Here is a 6,290-nt window from a genome sequence, read left to right on the forward strand (position 1 = left end):
GAAATGCAGCTATATGAATTATTTTTACATCTATGAAGAGAGCTTCACTGTTTTAATTCTAAATTTTTTTATTAGCCTTAGATGATATCAGATCCTTGGCCTATGCCTATTGGTAATCTTTTCATTTGTTTCCCTTGTCATGACTTTTACATCATCTTAGAGATTTTGTAGAATTATGATTTTTTTTTGCATTTTTCTTTTCATTAAATTTCCTGTTGTGGAAACTTTTCCTTCTATACTACATTTAAAAGGTAGATTGCAATGCAATGTCCAATTCTTTCTTTCAAGTTGTTAGGCTTAATTTATGTGAAAAGAACCTGATATGAAATCCCTGATTCATGGGATTGGTTACTGCAACTGGGTTATTAATATGGGGTAAAGTCCTTCTCCCCCAATACAGATTATTTGTGGTATTACATATGTACACCTCAGTTAGCCCAAATCCAACACCAGTGGTTTCAGCCAAGTTTGCTTAGCACATACACCTGCTTATGTTCTAATTCTGCAATACACTCACAGTGGCCCAGGCAACCAGAGATATCAAATGAAGTCTCTGAGCCTAATACATGGATGACTAACCCTTCCCCAAAGTGGCAGTGGTTATTTGCTCAGATTGCACCCATATACAAACTCCACACCAAAGGAGCATTTACCCAAAGACATGGTGCCCTCGATGTATATTCACCAAATTTAAAAATGTACCAGAACAGCATCACGTCTTCCTCCCATGCTACCACAAGTCACTGAGGAAGAAAGTCACCTGTTGTTAATGTTTGTAAATTTATTTAGCTTTTGTTATTTGTATATTTTTTTCTTTTACTAATAATTGTCTCCACTCTCTTCTGTTTCTACCCTTAAAGGCTTCAGAAGTAAGTCAGTGTAAGGATGAGGAGAGCCTCTCTGGACCCACCTAGTCGACCCAGGGAGTTTCTCTTATCCCCTTAACTACTGATATGACTGAGCTACCCAATTCTATTATTTCCCCTTCTATATACATATATAGATAAATATAGATATAGATTGGACAAAGAAAAAAGGAAAGAGTGACCTATATTCTTTCTGGCACTCATGCAGATGTGCAGTGGGAGGGAAATGCACATAGAGCTTTCTCTCTCCATTGTGAGGGCCAGGCAGGACTGTAATCTTAAGGTTGAGGAGCTAGAGGGGGCAGGAAAGGGGTGGAAGTCCTGGCATTGCCCTGCACTCAGTGGCAGAGACAGCAGAACTAGTCTGTACCTATGATTCAGTGAGGATTCCTATCTCTGCCATGGGCTATGCTTAAACAGCACAATCTAGCTAGTGCTTGTAATTCATAAATCCTTATCCATAGAATCAGAGACAAGTGAAGAACACACACAAATTATTGTAAACCATATTATTGTGGCTTTCATTTTGTTGCAGACACAGTGAAAGTAAAGACAAAACGTAAAGACATTTAGAGCCATATCTTTGCTTCTTGAATTCAATATGAACTGTTCACATATTTCAACAGGAGCAGGCCCTTCAATTTCCAAGAAGTACCAAAACATATGAAATATCTTTATTGGAAAGAAAAGGAGTACTTGTGGCATCTTAGAGACTAACAAATTTGTTTGAGGATAAGCTTTCGTGAGCTACAGTTCACTTCATCGGAAGCTTAAGCTCAAATAAATTTATTAGTCTCTAAGGTGCCACAAGTACTCATTTTCTTTTTGCAAATACAGACTAACACGGCTGCTACTCTGAAACCTTTATTGGAAAGGTTTACATCATGTCAGATGTGTAGTTAGCTGTTTTAAGATTTATTCTTGAGCCTTTTATAGGCGGATCATAATTTCATAAACTCCTGCATAATACAATACCTTATTTTGAAATTACAGCGTGAAGAAATCCAGTTCAACATCCATTTCTAGTTTTGAAGATGCACAAAAATGGTGCATTGAATGCATTCTATTCCAGTGAAACTTGGGAAGGAATATTATTTGTGTATGCTTTATCATCCCCCAGAGTGCTGTTAAAATGTTTGCTCTGAGATAAATAATATCTCTATTGCATTTTCCAGCCTGCTTAACATTTCAAAGTATGGAATTTCCATGTTTCCTTAATTAACTCTGGAAGCTCAAGAACTGTTAGTCAGAATGGCTGTCTGGTTCAAGTGAGAGAATTGAAGTGTTTATATTTTTGCTATTTGAAGCAGGCCAGGAGCATTTCTCAATACATGTTAATCTGTATAGGCGAAACAGATAGTCATTTCAGTGACGGACATTTGCTTTTCAGAGCTTTCCCCTGCACAAGTATGTGAAACTCTTCCTTTTACTAATAGCCTCTACTAGTTTTCTACTTTGATAACATCCCAGCTGTGTTTATGAAATGGCAGTGATGCAATGAGGACTGCCCCTACAGAGAGCTGCTGGATTGCTTTAAGCCAAAGTATTAGAAATTGTAGCCATTAAGAGGCAGCTGTGGAACTGCAGTACTGCTTAGGGTGTATACGCTATTGAAAGAGATATATAGACCGAGATACAAATTTATTCTTGGAAAGAGGCGAAAGGCATTTTAAAGACGAATTTAAACGAAAGGAAAAAAGAAGCAGCTTTTATCGAGTAAGTACCTCAACCTGCAGGAGCCAACCATGCATTTTTATGGCAGCTCAGACAAACGAGCTTTCTAGTTTTTCTTGTGGCTACTTCAAACTACTTGAATTGATTTTGAGAAAAGGTTTTAAAAATCCTTCCATTAATTATGCAATATTATAAAACACATGGCATTTTATTTTCTGGGAATTGAAAAGTGTTTGGCTTCTGCAATAAAGGTGTTTCAGGGAAATATAGTTAGCATTTTCAAGCCATTCAAGGGCAGTGGAGGGCATATTTCATCTCTATATGAATGTCACTAAGCAAACTGGCAATATCTTCGAGTAAATAGAAGTTGTTTTCTGAATTGTTAGCAGTTCACTCTGGTTTGTTCTTTATTTTGTGACGTTAGCACATACTTTTGAGTTCTGTTGATTATTTGGCTTGGTTTACATCTATATTTGCTATTATCTCTATTACATTATGGAATCAATAAAAATGATTAAAGCGATCTAAATAAAGAAGAGTTTAAAGGTTATTGTTTTTGTGAAACATCATCAACAACAAAAACAAATACCCCATATCCCCATATCATACCCCAAATACCCCAGTCCTCATATCATACATAGGGTTACAAGGGTAAGAGCCAGATATAGGGCATTGTGGGAGAAGGCAGGGAGACTAGATTGGAACAAGAAGCTTGAGTGCAGAAGACTGGCACTGGAAGATGGCAGGGGGATGGGGAATAGAGGCCAGGGAGGGAAAAGGGTGAAACAGAGCAAGTGGTCATGGGGAGGAAATTAAATGAGAGGAGAAGATGGGGGAGAAACTGTGACTGGCAGGGCAAGGACACTGGCTATGGGCACCAATGGGTTATGGGATAGAGATCTGACAAGAAGCTCAGGTGCACGGGGACAATTGACACTGGCTGGGGAAAGAGACTGGGACAAGGAATTGTGAGAGGTAAACTCAATGAGACTAGATGTAAAATCTGGGGAAGGAGACTGGGATTGGAAGCCTGTTGGAATGGAGAAGGTGGGTTGGGGTGGGTGTCTGGAGGCTGAGAGTGGAGAGAGAAACAGATCATGGAGTCTGGGTGGGAACTGGGATGGGAGGGGCAAGAAGACTGTGGACAAGGAGCTGGGGTAAACTGTGATGGGCTGGGCAACTAGTCCACGAGTAAGAGAGAGGGTAAGATAGACAGTGGGAGTCTGGGACTCAGATAGAGAGTCTGGAAGGCTAGGAGTAGGACTTACTGGACAAGGACACTGGGATCAGAAATCTGATGAATGGAGACAATGACTGATTAGTTGAGGAGAACTGCACTGGGATGAGGCACCAATGGTTGGGTAGAAACAGGAGAGAGGCAACAGGGAAGAAGGGGTCCTGGGTTGGAGAGGAATGATCTGTAGAGTCTATGTCTACTAGAACACATTTTCCTCAAGAATCTGGAATGGAGCTCAAGATCCCTGAATCTCACCATTCCTCTGCTGTCAGCAAATATAGATGAAAACTGAAACTCATTGGCAAACTGTCCCATCCTCTGGTTCACGTAGGGGATGACAGTGTAATACTGCTATTAGGTACAAAATTAGCACAAGTGCCATGTATTTAAATGTTCAAACCCTGCTGATGAACCAGGCGGGTATCAATGTGATGCTACATGATAGATTGCTTTACCAGTTTACTTCGTTAAAAAACTAGGAAATGACGCACACAAGTATATTAAAGTAATGTAATTCAGGGTGCAAAGTCAAGCACTCAGAATTTAGGAAATGTCAGAATCAAGGTTGACTGCAGAATCTTAATTTGGCTCCCTCCTCCAGGTTCATATGCATTAGGATACAGTCTTTAATTCCATGATCACATACTATTTTTTCCCACAGGACCCCTGCCACATTTAGTGAACAGGGTGGAACAGCTCTGGGTATGAATTAGGCTTATATAATGCATTGCTGTCTGCAGGATTCCTATCTCATTTATTGCAGAAGTTGGAAGGAGTGTAGGGAATCAAGCAGGAAATTGCAAGAAGAGTAAGGACAGTCTCACAGCTTAATACAACTCTGGAGAACTGGATTCTATCTCTGCCTCTCCCACAGTGTTACTTAAACCAGACTTTTGAAAGGTGATCACTAATTGTGTATTCTCCATGTTATGAGTCCATGATTTGAGACCCTTGGTCAGATTTGCAGATGTGCTGAGCACTTAGAGCTGTAATGGAAGTCAACGGGACCTGTTACTTGAACATATGAAGTGTTCTAATGCTAAGTACTCTGAAAAAAATGGTCCTCGATGTCTCAAATTGAGCACCAAAAATTAGTGGCTATTTTGACTTTAATCTCTGCGTGCCGCAGTTTGACATCTGTAGAAGGGGGATAATACTACCCCCTCACATCTCTGGGGTGTTGTGCTAACAAATTCATCAATGATTGTGAAGCATTGCAACACTATAGTGGTGAGCATCACAGGAGGGATGAAGAGAAAAGTAATAATTCTGTCTTCAGTGCAGGGTTTGAACAGTGCACAGTAAATAAGGTCTGGGCCTACACACTCAAGAACAAGAAGAAAACAAAATATTGAATAGCTGCTCATCAAGTGAGCACTGTCCATCCTATGCACTGAATGAGGTGAGAGTCATGTGGGAAAAAATAGTATGTGATCATGCATCTAAAGACTATCATAATGCACACACAATGGGGATAGCATCATTGCTCTAGCTCACAGGGGTGCTGGGAAAAAGAATTAATTAGTATTTGTGATCCTGTTGAGATGGGCTGATGAGACAACATAAGATGTAATTAGAAATTTGTCTACACTTGTGTGCCAAAGCCTGATAAGAAAATAGTGTTCAGTGTTAACCGTTACCCTTGTAGAGATATACAACCCAGAGGGAACGTCAGAATGTTCACTTTAGGAGATTACTACATTTAGATATCATTTACCCAAAGACTCTTTAAAGTATATTTTGTTAAAATATTACTCATGAAATATTCTAGCTTCCTAGGCACAGGAGTAATATGATACCATTCAATAATATTAAACCAACCAAACATATAGAGTTGAAAAATTCCTTTCAGTTCAGAAGTAACCTTTTCTACACCAGTCAGTAATTGCTGGTTGCCAGTAGCCCGGAGATATTCTTTCAGAGTTTGTGCGTGCCAGTTGTGTAATACATTACATGTCAAATAAGTATTTTAACTTCTATAAATCTAGACATATCTAACCTTGTTAGTAGAAAGTTATATTAAAAAGTTGATAAATGCTACAATATATGAGACAAAGTACAAGCTTAAAGGTATGTAGCCCACATTAAACCTCCTACCGGGGGGGGGGTGGATGGTAACGTCCCAGCAATGGATTTGCTGGAGGGACCTGGATGGAAAAAGAGAGAGAGCTGGTAAAAGCCCCTCAGGTAATTACGGAATAAACATGGGGTTACCTGCATTTTACACTTTCATCTGCCAGGTAGTCCCAGACATCGAATAATAAAGTTGTGGCCTGATTAAACCAGTGCCAAATGTCTCTTGTCCTTCTTTCAAAATAGCCAGACAATCATAGTAGTGTAAGAGCAACAGGGAAAGCCTCCATCATGGGACTGAAAAGCATTAATCTCAAATGATAGTTAATATGTACCACTGTGAGAGTGTTATAACGAAAAATGGGATTCTTAACTGACACTTCAGATTTTTTCTTTTTAAACTTTATCCTGTGCAGAACACAATAGAAACCATTAAAACG

This window comes from Caretta caretta, chromosome 1, assembly GCF_965140235.1.
Source record: "Caretta caretta isolate rCarCar2 chromosome 1, rCarCar1.hap1, whole genome shotgun sequence".
Classification (NCBI taxonomy): Eukaryota; Metazoa; Chordata; order Testudines; family Cheloniidae; genus Caretta; species Caretta caretta.